This window comes from Balaenoptera musculus, chromosome 15 (genome assembly GCF_009873245.2).
Source record: "Balaenoptera musculus isolate JJ_BM4_2016_0621 chromosome 15, mBalMus1.pri.v3, whole genome shotgun sequence".
In the NCBI taxonomy this organism is placed as follows: Eukaryota; Metazoa; Chordata; class Mammalia; order Artiodactyla; family Balaenopteridae; genus Balaenoptera; species Balaenoptera musculus.
This window is the reverse complement of record NC_045799.1, coordinates 78,184,047-78,207,459: the sequence shown is the minus strand read 5'-3', so window position 1 is coordinate 78,207,459 and position 23,413 is coordinate 78,184,047. Positions and strand designations below refer to the sequence as shown.

Below are 23,413 nucleotides of genomic sequence, written 5' to 3'. Positions count from 1 at the left end.
CTGGCATTCTCTGCTCATTCATTTATTTTCAGAGCAGGAGAGTGGATTTGAAACGCTCCTTCTGAATGTTTATCCCCGGGGGGGGATTGTGGGGCTCATGAATAATGCAGCCCATGGAGGACTGGGGGCCGGCCGGGCTCTGTCCTGTCCGGAAAGGCTCCAAGTCGCCAGAGACGGGCCCAGGGCACATGCCAGCTGTGCCCCTTGCTCCTCGGAGTTTGGGAAGTGTCTCTGAGCCTCTGAGCCTCCGGATATAAAACAGGAGTGTGGAGCCTCGCCCTGCCACCCACAAGGCAGCCTGGAGGGCCAGTCCGTCCTCGCTGCCACCTCGGCCCTCTCCTGGGGCACCGGTGCACTCGCCTACAGCCTCACTCTGATTCTCAGAGCCCACCCATCTTTTATTTATTTATTTATGGCTGTGTTGGGTCTTCATTTCTGTGCGAGGGCTTTCTCCAGTTGCGGCGAGCGGGGGCCACTCTTCATCGCGGAGCGCGGGCCTCTCACGTTGCGGAGCACAGGCTCCAGACGCACAGGCTCAGTGGTTGTGGCTCACGGGCCTAGTTGCTCCGCGGCATGTGGGATCTTCCCAGACCAGGGCTCAAACCCGTGTCCCCTGCACTGGCAGGCAGATTCTCAACCACTGCGCCACCAGGGAAGCCCGCACCCATCTTTTCTAACCACGCACTTAATAGCATCAGAGCCGGACGGTTATTCCAGGCTGCTGGAGGACGCAGGCTGAGGGGGCGCCCGGTCCCACCGAGATCCAGGGGGCTCAGCTCGGCCGAGTGGGCTGTTGGGTGGTGGCAGTGGGCACATCTCGTCCCTGTCCTCGGATGATCTGGGTGACCTCCCTTAAAGGGGCTGTTTTTACATCTGATGCAGGATGCAGTTCTTGTTCTTGTTCACACCCTGGGCCTCCAGCTTCACTTCACCTGGGCAGGAAGCGGGGCCTCTGGATGTCAGAAATGTCCCCCGTCCCCCAGGGACTGTGCTCAGGGCAGTGGCCCTGTCCTGCCCCTTAGCCCTCTGCCAAGACCCCTCAGACCACCCCCGAGCTCCTGTGGGACTGAATCGCCAGTCAAACCCAAATTGGGTGTGGAAGGGCCATCCTTTCTGTGCCCCCTCACCTCCCAGGTGGCAGTCACACCACAGCTCTGGAGAGCCCTCTGTTGGTGGGGTGACACCCTGCAGGCTTCTAAATGCTTCCTGCTGAGCCGAAAGCAGGAATGATTTAAGGCAGACACGGGGAGGATCGTTGGGGGTTAAAATGGATCAGCAAATGGCCAAGCAGAAGTTCTTCTGGAGAGGATGGGGTGGGGGACCACATACCCGCTGTGCCCCTCCTATCCCTCACCCCATCCTCAAGGTCTGGGAGGTACTGACCTCATGCTATTCCCTATCATAATATTTACCAACAGTGCTGCAATTGAGCCAGGCAGCTCAGCAATTATAATCATGTTATCATTATTGCTGATAATTCTGATCATAAGCATAAATTATAAACAGGAGCAGGGCCCAGCGGGTAGGCGCAGGGAGGGCATGTAGGGGCAGGGAGACTGGCCTCCCTCCCCACTCACCCACTCCCGCCCCCCTCCTGTTTTCTGGCCAAGGCCAAGTGTCCCCTCCGGAGCCTGGCCCTGGGATACTGGTAGCTGCAGGTGGCCCTTTCCCGCCAGGGTCCCTGGCTGTCCTGGCCACCTCACACCGAGCCCTACTCTGCCTCACAGAAACTATTACGGTGCAATTATTACAAAGACGGTCATTCCAAAGTGATCTTTCAGTTACGCCACAGCTGCAACCATGGAGACGGCCCCAGCGCAATTATATGCCTCTCTCAGTTCTTGAAAGATTCCAGGAGAGGAGAGTCGGAGGAGACAGAGAGCAGGGACGGCGGAGACAAGAGGCACAAGGAGAGAGAGTCGCAGAGAGCAAGAGAAGTGAGGACCCCCAGAGAAAGAGAGAGACAGAAACACAGAGACAGAGAGAAACATCCCCCTGAGAGAGCTGGGAGAGATAAAGGTTCAGGGAGAGAGAGATGACAGACAGCATCACTTGAAAGATGTAGACAGAGAGACAGACAGATTCAGAGAGAGAGACGGAGATGATATGGGACAAGGAGAGACGGAGGCCAGGGCAGACACTAGGACATAGAAACAGACCCAGGTGCATATTTTGCTGGAGAGAGCTACATAAAAAGACAGCAACAGATGGAGAGTAACAGAGAGAGAGAGAGAGAGAGAAAAAAAACAGAGACCAGCAAGTCACGTGACAGCAGACAGATGAGGCCTTTTTCATTCATTCATTCATCCATTCATTCATTCAGCAAATGTTTGTAGAGCTCTACTGTGGAGGGCTGGGTGCTGGGGACCCCGAGGCACACCAGGACCCCTCCCCATGTCTGTCCTCACGTGATTTTAATGGGTGAGTCAGACAGGGATTGAATCATCACTCACCCAGCGTAAAATTCCAATGGGAGCCAAGTGTTCAGAGTTTGTCCCCTGCTCTTTCCTAACGGGCTCTGAGAGCCTTGGTGGGATGGGTGGCCGGGTCAGTGCGGTCAGGAAGGCTGAGATCTGGAGGATGAAGAGCTGACTTGGTTAGGCGTTGGGTTTAGAAGGACTGTGTATGCAAAGGCCCGCTTGCATGCACTGATGCAAAAGCAAAGACTTGGTTCCAAGGCCTGGACCAGACTTCCCCTTGGGAGATGGGGTGGTATGGAAGGCTGATGGGAGAGACAGGGAGACCCTGTGTGATAAGTCTTCTCCTGGGGGTGGAGCAGAAAATCCTGGGGTGGAAAGGACTATTTCAGCATGTGCTGAGGCCCTGGACCAGCGGGCCCATGGCATGGATGCCAGACGGGGCTGTTGGTTTATTATTTCCCATGGGAGAGGAGAGCGTGGCCTCGGCCACCCCCATTCCTCCTCAGGCTGAGTCGGGTGCCCCCTCTGGCTCCAGTGCACAGGGCCTCCTCATTGCTGCATACACCACATCGTCCTGTGTTCATTGTTGGCTCCGAGCTCCCAGGGGCAGGTGGAGACTGGGTCTAAAGGATGCCTGCTACAGAGAGGGCGCCTTGGTGTGGAATTAGGGCTCTCCCATTGCAGGGCTGATCTGGCCCGGCCAGATGTCTGGCCTGACTGCTGGTCTGGGCACCGGCAGCCTGTGAAGGAGGAGCCAAACTGGAGTGCCGTGTGGCACAGGGGACGTGGCCGTGGGCTGGAGCTGTGTGGCTGAGTGTGGGCAAACCACAGATGCCAGCGCCTGAGCGACCCTTGGAGAACATGAAGGCTAGTGCTCCCCAAACTTGAATGTGTGTCAGAAAGACCTCAGGACTGGGTTCTAAAGTGTAAAGTTCCCAACCCCTCCGGTGTCCGAGCCAGCACATCTCCAGGAAGGGTCTGGACCTGCGCTTTTTTTCTTTTTCTTTTTCTTTTTCTTTTTTGGCCACTGTGCAGCATGCAGGATCTTAGTTCCCCAACCAGGGATCAAACCCTTGCCCCCTGCAATGGAAGCACAGGGTCTTAACCACTGGACCACCAGGGAAGTCCCTGGACCTGCGCTTTTAACAAGCACAGGGGAGGAGACTGAGGCCCAAGTCCCCCCGTCAGTAGCCGAGCTGAGATGGAAGATGCCACAACACGACCCCCAGTTCCAGCTCGTCCACTTGCCTCACCTGGTTCCCTGCCCTTGTGTCAAGCACTGGGCTGGGGCTCAACTCACTGTAGGCCTTGGGCTATGTTAGAAACCCCCTCTGCAGATGAGAAAACTGAGGCTTGGAGAAAAGAAAGTACCCAAACAACGCAGCTGAGCTTCAGTTCTTGCTGTGCTAGACTTCCAGCAGGGAGGGGGTTCCCGGCTGCTCCTCTCTTCCCCGCACCCTCCGTGGACACACACTCAGAGCGGGAAGTCCCCCCAGAGCTTTTTTACTGACTTTGCTCTTTTCCTATAGTTTCTGGGGAAGTTGCTTTGAAGTGTTTTCCCCTTGTTTTTTCCTTTTCTGGCCCTGAAGTTGTTCTAAGTCTTCACTAATTTATAACTCTAAATTTGCTTAGCAGAGCTGCTGCCTGGTACTTGCTGGAAAGTCAAGCCTGCTGGTTCCCGCTGGGGGTGGGGGTGGGAGTGGGGGGCTGGAGGGCCAAGACCTGAGAAGCAGGGGCCCCTTGTGGGGGATGATGTGAGGGACAAAGGCTTTGTTCCCCCTTGTCCCACATCCTCCAAGTTGGGGCCACGGAAGACTCACCGGCGGCCTCAGCCTAACTTCTGGGTGGGATGATGGAATTGTAACCTTGACCGTGTTTCTCAGGTACCTCCCTGAGCCTGTTTCTTCCACAGAATGGGCTTGATGGAAGATGCTGATCACCATGCCTGGCTTAGAGTAAGCATTCAGTAAATGTCAGTTATTGTGTTTTTTTTTGGTTTTTGGTTTTTTTTTTTGCTGTGCCGCGTGGCTTGCAGGGATTGAACCCAGGCCCACGGCAGTGAAAGCACCTAGTCTTGGACCTAACCACTGGACCATCAGGCAACTCCCACGTTATTGTTATTATTAGTATTTTTCAATGGTTGCTCTGTGGAGCAGGGAAGGGAGGGATGGAAAGCGGGGGGCAGGGGGTCTACAGGGGCTTCTCAGAGGAATCAGCAGATGAAGGGAATTTCGAGGCAGCTCCAGGACCTCCACTTCTGCTCCCATCCAGAGCAGCATATGGACTGAGCTTCTTTGCAAGAGTTTATTGGAAAAAAAGATTTTGCCACTTAAAAAGGGTTGGAAAATTACCCCACAGACCCGCATTGTCCAACACATGGCCACTAGTTACATATTAAAGTCTGTCTGGCCCAAACTGGGATGTGTTTTAAGTGTGAAATAGACACTGATTTCAAAGACTTAGTACAAGGAAAAGAATGTAAAATATCTCAATTCTTAAAAATATTACATGTTGAACACACTTTGGGTATGTTGGGTTAAATCAAATATACGACTAAAATGAATTTCACCTAGTTCTTTTACTCTTTCAACACGGCTACTAGGAAATTTAAAATTTCCTCCGTGGCATGCATTTGTGGCTCATATTCTATTTCTGTTGGCCCGTGTGGCCGTACACTACTAACCAGGGCCAAACCCCGGGGCCTGGGAGGCTGGGGCTGCAGAGCTGCCTGTGTCATGAAAGGAAGACCTCCCTGCCTCCCAGTTGTCTGCCCCAGCTTGCCAGGGTGCCCAAAATCCCAGTACTAGGGCTTTGCTCTCTGGGGTCTGGAAAGCTTGGAAGAAGGGAGATGATTTCTGCCCTTAGCATTCTGGATGAGCCATGGAAAGAAAAATCTGGGAGGACAGGGCCCAGGCAGGGGATGAAAGTAGATGCCCGGAGGCCTGAGGGATGGCCCTTTGTTGGGGGAGGGGGTTGGAAATCTGGGTCCCAGACTTGGGACCCCCAAGCAAGCCCATCACCAATCCTTTGCTCCTTCGCAGCCCTCACACCATCTGAGCACCCTGGCTGATAGGGATAACATTTAACATCTAGGCTTACAGATTCTCTGCTCACCTTGCCTGACCTTGTTTTATGGGTCCTACATGCTGCCTTGAAAGCACACTTCCATACATCGAATCTACTTTCCCTTTGGTTTCCATGATGGAATAAGAGATAGGTTGCTCTGAAGAGAAACAGGAGTAGTTAAATCCAGAAACCATTCAAGTCTCATTTTTAAAGGCTAGATAGTTATTATCAGATAAAATCATTCTTCCTGAAAATCCAAGGAAAGCCACGGAGATGGCAGAAAAGAACGGCAGTTGGGGGGATTGGGAGTCCAGAGGTCCTCGCCTGCCACTCGCCGCTGGGCTGCTGTGGGTTGATCCTTCCCCTCTCGGTACTGCGGGCTGCTTACCTGTAAGATGAGAGCATTGGGCTCACCGTCCTCACCTTTGGTCCTTGTGTTCACATCCAGGGCAGCCAAGCCCCAGCTCCCTCTGGGCTTGTCCCAGTGTTCAGAAAAGGGATACCTTGAGATGGCTAGGCTGTCCTTCTACCCTCCACTCCCACCCCCACCCCGTGGAGTCTCACCTCCAAGGAACAAGGAGCCAGAAGTGGCCCAGAATCGTGGGAAAGGAAACAATGCACAAGGAGGTCAGGGATCCAAGTTGGGCCCAAACCCCCCAGGGAGCAGGGGACAGAGTCCATATGGTAGGTCTCTCGGGTGGCCAGTCTGCTGGTCAGAGACCCTGAATCAAACACACTGGGCCAGGAAGAAGAGACCGGCTCCTGCCTGGGAGTTCCTGGGCTGATGGGGAGACAGGACGCCCAGACGCACCGTCACTTCCACAAATGACCAACCATCCTACATTCCCACCTGTGAAATGGGGGCTGGCAGGCCCACCTGGTTAAGTGAACGTGGACGTGGAAAGGGCTTTGTCATGGGAGCAATCCTGTGGCTTTGAGAGAGTTAGGAGGAAGGTGGAGAGAAGAGCCTTGGTTTCCACATCTGTGTAATAGTGGGGACCTGGCCAGGCCTGGGTGAGGATGGGGCAGGGCCAGTGCAAATGCGCTTCAGAAAGCTGGCAGGAGAAGTTCCTGTAGGTGGAAAGAAGCCACTGGCAAGGATTTCTCAACCAAACTCCCCTCTCTGCTTAAGGAGATGTTGCTGCCCTTCTCTGGAGAAGGAATTGAACTTGACAGAAATGTGAGTGTCCATGACCTTGTCCTTTGAATCCCCACCTCCTTATGAAGAGCAGTCCAAGCAAAAACTCCACGTCTGACTTTGCCCCTAGATGAAACCAACAAATTTTTTAAATGAGAATTGCCCTTTGTCAAGCACCTACTATGCATCAAGCACTTTGCTAAACATTTTCCTGTATTACATGCCATTTAATCCTCATAGCAATCTTATGAAGAAAGGACTACCTTTTTTTAAAATTTATTTTTTTTATACAGCAAGTTCTAATAGATATTAGTTACCTATTTTATACATATTAGTGTATATATGTTCCTCCCAATCTCCCAATTCATCCCCCCCACCCCGCTTTCCCCCCTTGTGTCCATGTTTGTTCTCTACATCTGTGTCTTTATTTCTGCCTTGCAAGCCGGTTCATCTGTACCATTTTTCTAGTTTCCACATATATGCACTAATATACAATATTTGTTTTTCTCTTTCTGACTTACTTCACTCTGTATGACAGTCTCTAGGTCCATCCACTTCTCTACAAATGACCCAATTTCGTTCCTAAGAAAGGACTATCTTGACTCCATTTTACAGATGAGGAAGCTGAGGCCCAGAGAGGGCAACTAACTTGGCCTAGGACACAGCCAGTGAACGTGGAGCCAGCTGTCATACCCCAGTCACACGCAACTGAGCGGGGCCTGGACATGCCAGGCCAGGGCCTTCTGCTGTATCACACTGCCCCCAGTCTCTGCCTGTGTGAGGCTGAAGTGAGGCTGGCTGTTCCCACTGGGAGGAACAGCCCAGAGGCAGGCCGTGCCCTCTCAGCACTCCACTTGTTTGTCTGCCGCTCTGGATTCTGCCTGCAGAGGGCAGTCCTGAGCACACACCAAGCTTCCAATCCTTTAGGCCCCGGGGTCCAGAGGTTTCTGGCACTCTGCCCCTGGACTTGGGGTCCAGGAAGCATTCTGCCCAGAAACCAACAGCTCAGCCAGCCAGCCCTTCCTGGGACCAGCTTCCCCTAGCTGGGCCCACTGAGGCCATGCCTAACCCCCAAAACCTCATGGGTCTGTGCAGATGTAATGGAGGGACCATAGGCCAGTGGGCAGAATGAGGGCTATGGAGAGGGTCCCAGCAATGCCACTCACATGCTGCATGTCCCTAAGCAAGTCACTTCATCTCATTACAAAACGAGGCCAATAATACTGCCTTGCAGGCTTCATGTAAGGAATGGTGATAGCCTAGGTAATATGCCTAGTAGATATAGGTGCCTGGTAGATGCTTAACTAGCAGTGCCCATCATCACTGTTATCTGCAGCGGCCACGCCGTGGTTCACTGAGAGGCTGCAGGAAGGGGGAAATGGAGGCTCTGGGGGTGAACTGCCTTGCCCAAGGTCACACGGTGGTAAGAGCTAGGATTTGAAGCCACGCGGTCAGGCTCCAGACCCTGGCCCTTCCCCTTAGTCACTCTGCCACACCAGGGCCAGCACAGGGCAGGTGGGGATGTGAGCCTGAGGGGGACCACAAGACAGGGTGCTTCAAGGTGTCCCCAGGCCTCCCGGCGACAAAGAAGATGAGAGAGTATCCCCAAGAGGCCGGGGCAGCATGGGTTGGAGGGCGTGACTGTGGCCTCACTCCCAATCCCCTGCTCTGGCTGATACCCTCTGCGGGCAAGGCATTCATTGGGCACAAGGGCCCCTCTGGGCTTGGCCTCGGGCTGGGCAGTGTGGACACAGCCTGCCAGGGGGACACCTGGCCAGCCAAGGTCAGCCTTTACCAAGGGCCCGTTGTGTGCCCGGCAGGGCCCCAGTGGGCTTTGCTAGGACCTAGTAGATTCTCAATCTGACTCCCTCCATCTAGGCCAGGCACTCCCCGGGGTTGGGGCCTGCCTGGTCTGTTTTCCTCCCCGCAGTGTCCAGCATAGCAAGGGCCTAGCACAGGGCTCAGGGCACTGCAATGAACCACCGTGCTCCTCGTGATGAATTAAGATGCACGCTTTGCAGAGGATCGGAGGTGTGCTTCTGACTCCTTAGCACGGCTGGTATGGAGGGGAAGGGGGTGGCCTGGGTCGGGGGAATCAGGAGGGCTGCTCAGACAAGATGGGACCTGACGTGTTCAACTGCATCTGCTGCGACCTTGGGCATGTCACTCACTGCCTTCCTTTCCATCCCAGGGGACAAAGGCTGAAAGAGGCACCCGGGCCAAGCCACCGGGAAATAACCTGGGCACGGCAGGGGTGACCAGCCGCTGCACTTCCAGTTTCCCCAGCGCGTGGCGCGCCGGGCCTACGGTCGCTCCGGGCCCTGGTGTCTCCCGGGTATCCTCCCAGTGCCCGCTGAGTGACCTTGACCCTCCGGCCCGGCTCCTGCGCCCCGGTCTCCCGGGCCGAGCCGCGGCTTTCTAATCCGCCCCGGCCTGACCTGGGAAGGCAGAGGGGAGTCGCGGGCAGCCAGGGGGCGCCGAGGCCGCCCCTCCTGCGGGCCACCCTGGCGGCGGGCGCTGGGGCGGAGCGCGCTCAGGGCGCCGGGCGCGGGGCGGGGGCACGGCGCTCCCCCCGCGGTGCCCAGACCGGGGCGCGGGGCGGGCAGGGCGGGCTAATCCCGTATGTAAATGGCAGCCAATGGAGGGTGGTGTTGCGCGGGGCTGGGATTAGGGCCGGGGCGAATGGCTGGCAATCTTACTGGGATTACAGAACAAAGAGCCTCCCTGCGCTCCCGCTCTCGGCTCCGCTCCCCGCGCCGCGCCCCGCCCTCCGCCGCAGCCCGCGCCGGGGGTGGGGGCCGCCGAGCGCCAGCCCCCCGGCCGGCCCGAGAGCCCCCGCCGGGCCCCCTCCCCGCCCAGCGCCCCGCTCTCCTCCCGCCCGCCCCCTCCGCCGCTCCGCGCCTCCCTCTGCCTCTCCTTCCCCCATTCTCCTGGATTAATTAAGGAGGCAGCGGCAGGAGGCTGAGTCCTGGCCGCGGGCCGGGGCCGGGGCGCCGCTGGCAGGAGCGCTTGGGGATCCTCCAAGGTAGGAGAAACTTTTGCGGGGGGCGGGCGCCGAGGCCCTTCTCCCCTCTCCTCCCACCCCCCCGGGGCCCCCGCCCCTCCCCCTCAAGGTGTTACAGAATCTGGGTCCGGCTTTTGGGTGCATTGGGAGGCACGTGACTGGGATTATAATTCGGGCCGGGGGAGGGGAGGGACGGCCGCCCCCACCTGCCGGGAGGGGGTGGCAGTCGGGAGCTGTCACCCCCCGGCCCTTCCGGAGGTAGGGGCGCCCGGGGCGGGCAGCGGGCGCCCGCAGGCTGCTGCAGTTGGCGAATGAGGTCAGTTGTGCTGCCCAGGCGGCGGGCGCCAGTGTGGGAGCGGAGGGGGCTGGGAAGGCCGCGGCCCCCGCCCCCCAGTTCCCCCCACCTCCGCCTTTCTCGGGCTGGGCCGGTCTCCTGGCCGGTGCCCCCCACTTACAGGCTGAGTTCAGGCAGGACTGAACAGGACAGCCAGGCAGGACTGCCCCGGCACAGTGGTTCCTGTTGGGGTCCCTGGGGAGGGGGCTGGCCTGAGTGGTGGCAGCTGAGCTCCTCGTGGGGTGGGGGGAAGGAGATTCAGAGGATGGCAGCAGGGGGTCGCAAAGCTTTCAGAGGAGCAAGTTGGGGATGCCCTGTCTGTGGGTGGTCTCTGAGTTCCCGCAGATGGGTGGGGAGGCCCCTGGAGCAGCCATAGGATGCTGGATGAGCTTTGGGTATGATGGGCTTAATGCCTTTCTTGGGTCCCCCAGCCCCTGCCTGTGGCCAGGGAGAGGGGTGATGCCCCGGCCTGGGCCCAGGGCAGAGGGGGACAGTGCAGTTGAGAGTTCCACCCTCCTGGCATTGCTGGAGGGGACTCGAGCCCTGGACATCTGGCCCTGTGATCCAGGCTCCCAGGACTAGACCTGGGGTGGGAGGCTCCTATGTCCACATCACAGCCCAAGTGAAGGAGCTCGGCATGTAGGGGTCCTCCTTGCCCGGCACGTGGGGAAAGCGATGGCCTTGGGTGGAGTATGGTGCTGTTGATGTGGGGCGTGGGGCAGGTCCGGACAGCTTCTAGAGGAGTGGGCATTTGCGGGGGCTTCTCTCTATCTGCCCACAGCAGAAGGAAGGGGTGGCCAGAAGCTGCTCTGACTCCCTCTGCCAGTCGTCTCCCTCGTGTGTCTGGTTGCTCGGTGGCTAGGACTGCCTGCTTCCCTGGTACTGACCTGGGGCCTCCGGGCTGGGGAAGTGCCTCTGAGCAGCCCATTTATTTCAGCAGCGTCATTCCCAAAGGGTAAGGGCATCGGCAATCGATTATTATATTCAGAGTGAGAGTCAGTGGTGGTGGGGAGGTTGTGACTGCTGGCCAGGGAGGGGCGGCGCACAAGGGCAAAAAGGATGGGGGCGGTCACGTGGCCATCAGTAGGCAGGGGCCCAGGAGGGTGGGAAGGTACACTCTTCCTTCTTCTGAACAGGGACCAGTGACCAAGTGACAGGCTGGCCCCAAGGTGACAGGATGTCAGAGCCCCAATCTGCTTTTGGGAGGTGGGGAAGCTGAAGACCACACCCAATTCTGTACCCTGCTCCGAGGGTTGACCTAGAAAGTTTTGGCTCTGACTCAAAGGGTCCAGAGGACCCCAGCGGAGGAAGCGAGGCAGGGTTGGGACCTTCGGCCGCCACTCACTGACCACTCGTTCAAAATGTGGGTGGACTTGGGGGGAAAAGGTTGCAAAACTGGGTCTGGGAAGATAGCATTGTAGGGGCAGGCTTAACCTACTTAAGAGGACCGTTCTCTAGATGCTGGAGGAAGGGTCATTTATTTGCAACGTGCTTCATCTGTTCATTTAAGGCAGTCTCCCCGAGCTGGCTAGCCTTCTGACGTGGTTCCAGTTGTTTGATGCTTGGAAGTAGTCGGAAAGGCAGACGTAATGATAGGGGTCTCGGAGACAGCTGTTCTTGCAGCCTCCCTGTCTCCAGCAGCCAGGGCGTCCCCAGTTTGGCAATGGCCCAGTTGTTGGAGACCCCGGGTGAGGATCTGAGGGTGATGTGGTGGGTGACAAGCTTGGGCTCTCGTGTCCTAAGCGTGACCTTGGAACCACAGACCACATCTGCTGGTCCATCCTCATTCCAGGTTCTGCTTCGTGTCCCCTGGCTCTCGTCTGCCCACCCGCTGCCTCCTGGGCCCATTCTTTGAAACCTGCAAGCTTGCAGTTTTCCTGAATGGCCTTTGCACGTGCCGTTCCTCTCACCTCAGAGGTTCTTCCCACCTGCGGGGGCAGGGCTTCCTTAAATGGCCCCACTTGGTGAGGACTGGGGATAAGAGCTGTAGAATTTGCCTTTTTCCTCTCCTCTGTCCGGACTCAGCTGGCTGTCATGTCCTCCAGCCGGAAGCCTTCCCAAGCCTTCCCAGGACTGGCCAAGGTGCTACCTCTGTGTCCCCATGACATTCTGTCCTTCCCCTGTCCCAACATTGATCTTAATCAAGAGTTACACGTCCCGATTGTACTAGGGACAGGGCGGGGACTGAGGCTTGCTTTCAGTTCCGTGGTGCCCCAGGGCTGGTCCCCAAATACTTATTGAGTGAATGAATGAATGAAGTCCTGCCCCAGGGTCCGCATTGCTAAGCACAGTTTCTCGTGTTGTTCCTGAATTCCCGTCTCTGGGGCAGGTTCCCACAATGGTTGGAATCCCATGGTCTTTCCCTGAGCTTCCTGCCCCACATCCTCTGGGAGGCTCCTCACCCCATCACCCCAGCCTATGTCTCCCCCAAACCTGAGCCTGGGGCTTTGCTCCCTGAGTGTCATCCATCCAGCGTCTCATTTTTTTTTTAATAAATTTATTTATTTATTTATTTATTTATTTTTGGCTGTGTTGGGTCTTCGTTTCTGTGCAAGGGCTTTCTCCAGCTGTGGCGAGCGGGGGCCACTCTTCATCGCGGTGTGCGGGCCTCTCACTGTCGCGGCCTCTCTTGTTGCGGAGCACAGGCTCCAGACGCGCAGGCTCAGTAGTTGCGGCTCACGGGCCTAGTTGCTCTGCGGCATGTGGGATCTTCCCAGACCAGGGCTCGAACCCATGTCCCCTGCATTGGCAGGCAGATTCTTAACCGCTGCGCCACCAGGGAAGCCCCATCCAGCGTCTCTTGATCCTCCGACTCTCAGCCATTTGCGGACATCTCTCTCTTTGACGCTCTGCAGCCAAGACACAGCCAGGTTCCTTGGGACAGACCAGGAGGGTGTGCCAGCTCCAGGGGGTCTGTGGAGGCCTCAGGGGGGCACTGGGAACAAGAACTGCAGGGTTAATTCACAAGTCCCAGAGGGCAGAGCGAGACCCAGGACCGAGGGCTCGGGAGGGCTCGGGATCCCCCGGGAGGATGCGGGGCCTATGAGATGTGACCCCTTGTGGTGACTGGAAGGGAATTCCCGGCAGGAATTCACAAGCAGGGGCAGACTGTGGGGAAGATTGTTTTATATGGGAGGAGTGAAGGAGACGAACCTGGTCCGAAGACAGTGGCACGTCACCCCTTTGGTGACAGGGTGACAGTGGGGACTTCTGGGTGTAAATGTTGGGGTGTCCAGGTGAGTCCCAAGGGGAGCCAGCCTCGCTGGGCACCCAGATTCCTCATTTGCAGGATGTCTGGCTGGGACTGTCTCACTGGGATCGATATTTCGTCACTTCAGACTTAGTGCTGTGGGTTATGTCTGATGACACAAAGAGGCTCAGAGCCCTGGGGGAGGATGGCGCATGGGGCACAGCCCTTGTTCACTTCGGGGTGAGTTAGGTTTCCTGAGTGAGCTGGGTGAGGCTGTGCTTTGTCCAGGCACGGGCTTGGGGTGACTGGCGGGGGTGTGCCAGGCAGGGAGCAGAACTCTCGCTCCTAACTCCCTTCCTCCTGGTCCCGAGCTGGGCCTGGCTGACCCACAGCTATTTGTGTGCCCACCTGTCTCCCTGCTTCAGGACCACCTGCTCCGGGCTGCCAGATTTAGCCAGTTAAAAGAGGGACACCCAGTTACATTTGGATTTCGGATAAGCGACAGATAATGCGGTATTGGGGCTCTAAATGACACTAAAAATTTACTTCCTGTTTACCTGAAGTTCAGACTGAACTGGGGGTCTTGTGTCTTTTCTGGCAACCTTTCAGCTGTGGCCTCTGGGCAGTGGGACTGTTGGGGGTTAGGGAGGGGCTCAGGGTGTGGCTGGGGCCTGGAGTTGGGGTCAGGACTCAACCTGAGGCTTGGGGGGGGTGGTCTAGAGCGAGTCTGAATCAGGCAGCGGCGATTCTGATTTCCTCGGTTGGGCTTTCTCCTGTCTGGGGTCCAAGCGTCCAGATCTCCTGTTAGGCCTGGGTAGCATGGGGCCTCAGGGATCCCCAGCCTGCGAGGCCCTGGCGTTCAGAGTCTTCTGTGCCACTGCGGTCCATATGGTGTATTAAGAAGTGTTGGGAGGAGCAGGGAAATTGCCGGGGTCGCCCTATCTGACACCGAATTAGGATTTGCAGGGCCAGGCCTGAGCCCTGGGAGGCTGTTTCTCTGGTGCTCCCCACCCCCCGCCAAGGCTGGAGATTGCGCCCCCGGGGCCCCTGGTAGGGGAGGGTCCTTGTTGGGCTGGTCACAGGTTTGAGGGGTTGTCCCTTTAAAGGGATGCCGGGTGAGTACAGCATGCCGGTTGCTGGGAATTACCTCCCCGCTGCCACGCCGCTGCCACGCCGCCATCCGAGGCAGAAGCCCCAGCCCCTGTGTTGCACTGAGGCCCCTGGAATGTCGCAGGAGGGCCCAAGGCCAGGGAGTGACCCATGTCCCCTCCCCCCAGCTGGCTGTGTGCTTGTGTGTAAAGTGGCGATGATCCCCCCGCTCTGCCCGAGCCCAGTGGCGGTGCTGTGGGGTTTTGGGGGTTCAGTGTTGCATGGTGGAGGCCCCACAGAGGGGTAGGTGGGTCACACTGCTGCGGGTCTGGAGTGGAGACGGGGTGGGAAGCCAGAGGCGGGAGGTCCCAGCTTGAGGGCTTGGGGTCCTGGGCAGCTCATAGGTGCCCGGCCTGGCTGTGTGGTTGGGGAAGGAGGGACAGCTGAGGCCATGTCCCTTCCTGGCCTGTAGCTGGAGGAGACCCTTCAGGCTGCTTCTCTCCTGGAGGCTTGGGCAGGGCCAGGCCTGTTTGCTGGTGGGGGTCTAGTGGGGTCTCAAGGTACGTTTTCTGGCTCCTGGCAGAATTGCCCTATGGGGGGGGGTCTGTATCTGTCCATCCATCCATCGGTCACTCCACAAGCTAGTGAGAAACTTGCAGAGGCACCAGGTCTGCAGGGTCTCAGGTCCTGGCATCCAGCCCCAGGCCGGCACGTAGGAAGGGCTCACCCCACGTGTTATCATATATATTGTCGAGGGATGAGGAATACCTGGTGAAATGCCCAGGGCTTAAGTGTGCCGTCCAAGGAACTCGACCAATGCATGCATTCACATAGACCAGCCCCTGTCAAGACATAGAACATCCCATCCCCCCCAGAGGTTCTCGCAAGCCCGTGTGCAGCCAGCCCCCTCCCTTCCCCCAGCCCCTGGCAGCCACTGATCTGGTTTCTGTCTCTGTGGCTTCGCATCCTCCAGAGCGTCACATAAATGCAGTCACGCGGTATGCAGCCTGCGTCTAGCTTCTTCCAGTCCGCCTAATGCGTTGCCGGGGCATCGGGAGCTGGTCCTTTTGGGGGCTGAGTAGTACTCCACGGCACGGCTATACCACAGAGCTCCGCCACTCTTCTCGTGGAGGAGAGCTGAGCTCCGGCTCGGGGCCGCCCAGAGGAGGGGGCATCTTTTCCTCACGTTCACAAAGACACCCCCTCCCCACCCGCTTTGAGAGCCGACCCTGAGCCAGGATCGCTGCACACTTCTGTCCGCAGAGCTGGAATTTCATCCTCCGTTTCTGGTGACTTGCACAGACGGGGAGCTCCTGATGAAATTACACCTGCCTGCGAGCCGCCCTCAGGGCTGCAGTCTTCCACCCGCCCATCGACCAGGTGGCTCCCTGGACAATTGATGCTCTGGGGGCAGAGTGTGAACCTGAAGGGAGGGAAGCTGTCTGTGCCCAGTGGTGTCTTGCCCGTCTCTGTGTGCCCCACTCCCCAAGGAGTCTGGGGGTCTCTGGCAGTGAGTCCCTGGTCTCCACTTCTCCTGCTCTATAGTTTGGGATACAAATTCTGTGTTTTCCTGAAACAAGCGGATATGGAAGGAGGGCAGGCAGGAGCATGATGTAGGGTCAAACAGAATGGGACTGTGTGACCTCGGGTGAGTGACACCACATCTCTGTGCTTCGGCGTGGTCATCTGTGAACAGGAGAACAGAGCATCTGGTTTCCAGGGCCAGCGTGAGACTCAGCAGGGGTCACACAAGCTGCTGGGCTTCCACAGAGCCCTGGAGGGCACGGGACCCCGCGGGGGAAGGAGGTGGGGACATGCGGGCTTCCAGCACCCTGTGTCCCCCTCTGAGTTGGAGTAGGGCCACTTCTATCCAAGTTACCTTTTAGGGCTCTAAATAAAATGTTGGTTGACAAACATCTGAGATCCACAGTTGGCTGCGGCTGTTCTCCTGAATGTTCGCGTGGGCGGCAGCACTGAGATTTCGGTTGGTCACAGAAGCTTCTGGTCAGGCCGATTCCAGCTCTGCCGTCTGCCTGCTGCGCGTGGCTTGGATGGCTGCCAGTCAGCTGAGCCTCAGTTTGACCATCTAGAAAACGGAGGCAGCACTGCCTGTGGGCTCATGAATGGCGGTCCCTGAGTGAAGGGGGGCCCCCCCAGGGGTTGTGGCTTCCTAAGAAAAGGGAACACCGTGGGTGACAACAGCATGGCTTGCATGGGTGTCTTGAGAGATTTGGGGGGTTTTAACTGTTTCTTTTTTTTTAAAGGAATTCCTTTATTTTTATTTTTTATTTATTTATTTTTGGCTGTGTTGGGTCTTCGTTTCTGTGCAAGGGCTTTCTCTAGTTGTGGCAAGTGGGGACCCCTCTTCATCGCGATGCGCGGGCCTCTCACTGTCGCGGCCTCTCTTGTTGGGGAGCACAGGCTCCAGACGCGCAGGCTCAGTAGTTGTGGCTCACGGGCCTAGTTGCTCCGCGGCATGTGGGATCTTCCCAGACCAGGGCTCGAACCCGTGTCCCCTGCATTGGCAGGCAGATTCTCAACCACTGCGCCACCAGGGAAGCCCTTAACTGTTTCTTGTGAGGAAGTCATTGACTTTTCCTGATGAGCCAGCTGCCCCCACCTCCACCCCACCATTGTCCCCTCCCCCATGTCCTCAAAAGCTGGACCCCTGAGTCCCACCCTTGGGCTGTACTCGGTGGAGGGACCATGGCAGGCTAGCCCTGTGCAGAAAGGCCCTCGGGTGCCCCTGGGTGGCTCCCTGGAGCAGGCAGGACTCCTGCCTGCCCGCCCACCCAGCCAGCTCCAAGGTGGTCCTGGCGGGCTCCAAGGGGGTCTTGTGACTGGGCCCATCTGGTGTCTCATGTTTATCCAGGAGCTGGTTTTTCAGGTGTGGTGGCTTTCAGCAGAGAGGCCCAGCTTGGGAAAGGTAGGGCCTCTGGGAAGGAGCTGGGTGCCCCCGTTCTCCATGTGTGCCCTGGCTGGGGGTGCAGCCCTCTGGGTGGATAGGCTAACCACAGCCTCCCTCTGATCCTGGTCCATTGCCCACCCGCCCGCCCGGAGCCAGCCACTGCCTCAGATGCTCTGTGCTCCGCACATCCAGGGCGGGGAGATGCTCCTGGATGCCCTGGGTGGGAGGCCAGTGCCCCTCCTTGGGGGCAGGCTCCTTTGGCTGCCTTAGAGCCTCCCCACTTCCCAGCAGGGTGCCATTTAACCATCAGAGCCTTTGAAACCAGACAGGCAAGAGTTCGAGTCCCACTTCTACCCCTCACCTGCTGTGTGACTTCAGGTGAGTGACTTTACCTCTCTGAGCCTCATCTGAACAAATGAGTGTGGTTATCCCTGCATGACAGGGTTCTTGGGAGGATCCGCTTGTTCAGTTGGGAGAAGCTGGTTCCCATCCCAGTGAAGAGTGTTTTCTCAACTTGTCACACGATGATCCCAGAGCTGGCCCTTGGAGAGCTCCAGGCCTGCCCAGAGAGGAACTGGACGCCATCATTCCCTGCTCTGCTCTTGCCTACTCTGCCCACGGAGCGTGGGCTGTGCCGTGCCTGAGTGTCTGTTTCTGTAGGCTGGGAAAACCCCAGGGGTAGAAGTGCTTAGTCCCCTTGGCCTGTCCACCTCTCAGACCCTTGGGGTGGGTGATGAGGCATCCCGATGCCAAGCCCTACCTTGGTGCTGGGCTACCCAGGGGTATGGGCCCCACTGTACTCCCCAGTGGGCCTGAGGGCAGCCTGCAGGAGGTGACTGGAGGACGGGTGGGATTCAGGAGTAGTCTGGGGTGGGCATTCTGGGGTGGGGCGAGGTGGGGGCAGCAATGTAGGAAAGGGTCCAGAGATGGGAAATGACACTCCAGAAGGCCTTCTGCGGGGACCAACTTGGGGGCCTTGTGTTGGGTCCAGGCGAAGACCTTCATCTGATTGCCTCACTCCCAGCCAGGCCCTGCCTGTTTCTATGATAGCCATGATGAGCTTCATCAGTTTTCAGAACATACTGCGTTCCCATCTTGCTTCACAATGTGCTGTTGCTTCTCCTTTAAACACGTTTTACTGCTCCCCATCCATTTCACTGGGCTAATTCTTGCCGGTCCCAGCTTGGATGCCACTTCCCTCCGGAAGCCTTCTCTGATGTCCCCTCCCGGGTCTGTGTTAAGTGCCCCTCCTCTGTGTTCCTACAGCTCAGCGCTCCTCACCTGCTGTGTTCCAACTGGCCTTGTACTTGTCTGTCTCCCTCCAATGGGTCGGGGCCGTGCTGCCCTGTCCCTCCGCATCCCTGCCCCCAGCTCGCTGCCTGACACAGTGAGTGTCCTGTACCAACTTGTTAAGTGAATTAGAAGCAAGCTGGGTGCCGGGACATTGGGGCGGGGCCTTGGAAGGTCAAGGGGCTTTTCCACCCTTCCATCCCAGCTCTCACAGGCTCACCCCATCGTCCCCAGTTGCTGGCCAGTCTGCTGGCCTGGCTGTGCCTCTCAGAGGCATCCAGAGGGTAATGGCAATGGTGGTGGGGGGGCGCTGTGTGCACACCAGTTTGGGGGGTTCCCCCTCCGTGAAGGGCAGCTGGTGCGTGTGGAGAGAGCACAAGTGTGAAGCCTCAGGACAGTTAATCCCCTGGACTATTTAGACACACGCTTTTTGTGCGTGCACGTGCGTGTGCACACATCTGTGCGGTGGTCCAGAGGCCGCTGGCAGCGACCGTGCCCAGTAACTTGACGTTTAGCTGAGTCCTGACCACCAGCCTCAGACACGTGCCGCCAGCGTGCGGAGCCCCTCTAGTCCCGGCGGGTGGCACAGGGACGAGACCATCAGTTAGGAGCGTGTTTGGCTACAGGCTATAGAAAACCCAAGTGCAGAGGCATAAACAAAGAGGGGTTTATGTATTCCCCCCAAGAAGAAGCCTGTGGGTGGGTCCTCAGAGCCTCGGGTTGGGGCTCGGTGGTGCCTTTAGGGACTTTGTTCTCTTCCTCTCTAGCATGTTGGATTTTTTTTTTTTAATTATTTCCTTTAAAAGGTACACTTCAGGACTTCCCTGGCGGTCCAGTGGTTAAGACTCCGTGCTTCCACTACAGGGGGCCCGAGTTTGATCCCTGGTCAGGGAACTAAGATCCCATGTGCGGCCAAAAAAAAAAAAAAGTAAAATGTACACTGCAGTGTGTTTTCATATATTCATAAAGTTGTGCAGTGTTCACCATGGTCTAATTTCAGAGCATTTCATCACTCCAAAAAGAAGTCCTGACCCATTAAGTAGATCCACACACACCCATTCCCTGGCAACCAGTCGGGGTCTGTCTTTCAGGATGTGACTTCTGCCCAGGGCTGGGGCCCAGAGCTTCTGTGGGAGCCCCCCTGCCACCTTCCTCAGGCACCCTTCTCCCTCCCCTACTCCTGAGCCTCCTGGATGGGGTGTGCCACAACCCTTAGAGCTGGAGGGGACCTCGGGATACGTTGACCTCTTTTCCTTTTCAGATGGAGAAGCTGAGGCCCAGGGCTGGGAAGACACGTGGCTAAGGTCCCAGAGTTACAAGAATCAGGATCCAAAACCACATCTCGTGACTCTTGGTCCAGGGCTCCCTGTCTTCTTGTAGGTGCCCCGGAGCCTCCCCGGGCTTCCTCTTCAGGAGGCTGGGTGGGCGCATTGAGGCAGAACAGCTGGCGGGAGGTCTGGGGGCAGACCGTGGTGAGGGGGGTGGTGGTAGGGGAGTGAGAGTGATCAGGGTATGGGAAACACCCCAGATGAGGAGCGAGGAGAGTCTGCAGCGGGACCTGGTGGCTGTAGATTCTGCTCGGAGGCGGGAGGCAGGAGGCTGGTGAGCAGGTGATGCGATGGAGTGTAGGCTGATGGCCCCTGGGACCGAGCAGGAGAGAGGGGCACCGATTTCTGCCCCCAGGGGCTCATGGTGTCACCTCGGGGAAACCTCAAGCCTCGTCATGTGTCCAGGTAAATCCCAGCGGACACCATCCTTGGGGTCTGTCGAATGGGGCTGACGAACTGGAAGGACTGCCTAAAAAAGAGACCCCTGGAGCCCGGGGGCAGGGGTGGGCAGGTGGAGTATCGTGGGTAGTGACGCTCCTGGTGCGGGTGGACCCAGTCTTGGTGATGCAGGTGCTACGTTTATCTGGTGTAACGTTGAGTCACTGCCTGTGTGGGCCGCGTCCGTCCTCATGGCGCTGCGGAGCGCTCTCGAGACTTCTGTGAGCACGTGGGGTGGTGGGCAGGTGGGCATGGCACAGAGCTGGCACTGGCTAAGGTCCAGGTGCCCACCACCCACCTTGGGGAGCCAGTTCAGAGCATGTCAGTCCCACCAGGAGGGTTCTCACTCTGCAGGCCTTGGAGGGCCAGGACCCTGGAGCCCAATGGGAGGGGACATAGGGATGCCAGAGGCAGTGCCTGGGACCCCTCCCTGCTGGCCTGCTCCTCTGCAGGGACAGAACTTTGGAAGAGGAGTGATGTTCTCATCCCAGGCTTCAGACAGGGTTTCTTTTCTGGAAATGAAACCAGTGCCTCCTTGCTCCCATTTTCTCGGCTTGGCGTCTGCTGCTGCAGACATGAGGGCAGACTGGGTGACCCCATGGCATGGAGGGCTGGCAGCTGCCAGAATTCTCCTCCACCGTCTCCGCAACTCACCCCAACATCCCGGAAGGCCCACGATCTTGGCACCGCCCTCCGCCCTGTTTTTGACTCAGAAAGGTACATCTCCGTATCTGTAGGGTCCCTTCTGGTTGTCAGGACCCATGATGACTCCGGGAAGCCCACCTTGGGCCTCACTGCGACCCCAGAAAGGAGGCCCGGCCCCTGTCCTGAAGCCCCTTGCTCTCTGGAGGGAGGCAAAAAAGACAGTTTGGAATAATGAACCAGGGGAGGACCCCTCTGCCTTTCTGCAGATACCCGCACGCGAGCCACTGGGCGGTGAGCCGTGCCTGGGGGGGCTGCTCAGGGGAGGTGTGTGGGTGTCGGGCACATGTTTGCTTCTGGCAGACTTTGCTTTGCAGCTGGCCCCGAAGTCTTCCTGCTGTGTGACCTCGGGCAAGCTACTCAGCCTTGCTGAGCGTCCGTGTCCTCATCTGTCAGATGGGTAGAGTTGTGCTTGGAGGGTTGCTGCAGGGGGTTGAAAGAAGGATGCTGACGGCACAGCACTGGGTGGTCACACGTAGCTGCTGATGAGGATGGCCGTACTGCGACTGAGGCTTCGTGGAAAAGTGGGGTTCAGCCAGGACCCAGGCCAAGATGGGATTTGGACAGAAAGGCTCCGTTGGGGCCTGGCTCTCACCTCCCACCCCTGCTCTGTGAGGAAGGAAGGAGCAGGGTGCCATAGGTGTCTACGGGAGGAGGAGACAGGCCCAGAGAGGGGAAGCAGGTTGCCCCACGTGACACAGCCCCGGTAGGTGGCACACCGTCAGTTAGACCCAGATCTCCCAAGGGCTGGCCCTGTGCACGCTCCCGAGACCATGGGCTTTTGGAAGTGGGGGCTGCCCGTCAGCAGTGATCGGGCCCTAAGGAGGGAATGGTGTGAGCTGGGCTGGGCTCCTCCAGGCTCTCCCCGTCCCTGGGGTTGGGAGAGAAGGGCAGGCACGGGTCACTTTATTGAATCACATCACCTGGCTGGAGCTTTAGGGGAGCCCCAGGTTGTCCCCGGTGGATCGAGGTAGCTAGGCTCCCCTCGCCCAAGTCAGGGTGGAGGTGGGGGCGTGAGTTCGGAGAAGGAAGTGGTGTCTGTGCACCAGCCTGAGTACACACAGGAGGGGAGGGCCGGGGAGAGGAGCGGAAATGTGGCCTGGAGCCCTGGCTCCCCCTGGCTTGTGCGGTGGAGGGCGGGTCACCTACCCGCTGGGCCTCAGCTGTCCAGTGTAGGATGGATGATGATCTAGATCCTACCCCCTTCCCAGGGTGCTGGGGCCTCAGATGTGACGTGTGAAAGCAGCTGTGGCTGGGGAGGGCTGATCGGTGCGCACCTGTGTGTGGGAGCCTGTGAGTGTCCAGGCACAAAAGAGTGCGTGTCATCCCCTGGGGACCTGGTCATTGCTGTGAACCAACCCCCTGATCCTGCAGGGGCAGGGATTCACCATGACACCCCCAGGATGGACCGTGTGGCTCCATCTTCCCCGTCTGGTGGCGTTCCTCGTCTAGAGCACACAGTGGGTCTGCAGGTGATACTTAACTATTCGTGAAAGGAATGAATGGGACTTGGGGCACCAGCACGTGTCAGCCATGAGATGTGTGCGTGAGTGTGCGGACAGAGGGTGCAGGGACCTGGGGCGGCAGCAGGTGCAGTTGACAAATACCTGATGAGTGGACCTCTGAACGGAGGTGGCCTTCTGTCTCATGTGTGGGTCACCATTTATAACCTTTGGCTTCTCTTTCCCCGCCTGGGGGCTCTGGGGTGGGAACTGGGCCTGAGTCACCCCAGTTCTGGGTCCATGTCATAACAGGTGCAGTGAAAATACTGTGCAATTAGTTAGGGTCCTGTGGCATCCTTCAGGTGGATAAGGGGCTCAGGGGGGTGGACAGGCCCAGGACTAGGACTGGGGGAGCCCCCGGAATGGGGAGGGCAGGAGGAAAGGGTCCTGGAGTGTATGTGGTCAGGATTTAAAGGAGCAGGAACAGGGGACTTCCCTGGTGGTCCAGTGGGAGCTCTGTGCTCCCATTGCAGGGAGCCCGGATTCAATCCCTGGTCGGGGAGACCTAGATTTCGCATGCATGCCGCAACTAAGAAGTCCGCATGCCGCAAATAAAAGATCCCACGTGCCGCAAGGAAGTTCCTGTGTACTGCAACTAAGATCCCTGCGCAGCCAAAATAAATAAATAAACAGATAGATAAAGAAAACATTTTTAAAAATAGAATGAAATAAAGGAGTAAGAACAAGAGGGCGAGGGGGCTGGAGGGCATCCAGCTTGGGGGTGGTGCCAGTGGACAGGCCAGAAATGAGGAAGGGGTGTGAGGGGGCGGGTGACTCAGATGACTGCTCTGGAGTAGATTAGGGCAGGTATAGAGGTCAGATGCCGGGGAGGGGTCGTGGTGGTCCTTCCATCTGGAGCTGAGAACTTCTAGCCCAAGTTCTCCAGTTATAGATGTGGAAACTGAGGCTCAGAGATGGGTGGTGCCCAGGCTCCACTTCAGGGTGTCATCAGGAGTTAGAAGCTAGGTTCCTTCCGATGGGTTCCTGGGACCCTTGCTCCACAC

General features: G+C 57.8%; 1 protein-coding gene across 3 annotated transcripts in view; it reads left to right on the top strand.

The window, feature by feature from the left end:
• The first annotated feature begins 9,477 nt into the window (after window positions 1-9,477).
• Window positions 9,478-23,413, top strand: part of GTF2IRD1 (GTF2I repeat domain containing 1) — a 113,109-nt gene continuing 99,173 nt past the window's right edge. For all 3 annotated transcript variants that reach the window (XM_036827446.1, XM_036827445.1, XM_036827442.1), the window contains exon 1: window positions 9,478-9,649. The gene's annotated coding sequence lies outside the window, so the exon portion shown is untranslated. The remainder of the gene's footprint in view (window positions 9,650-23,413) is intronic.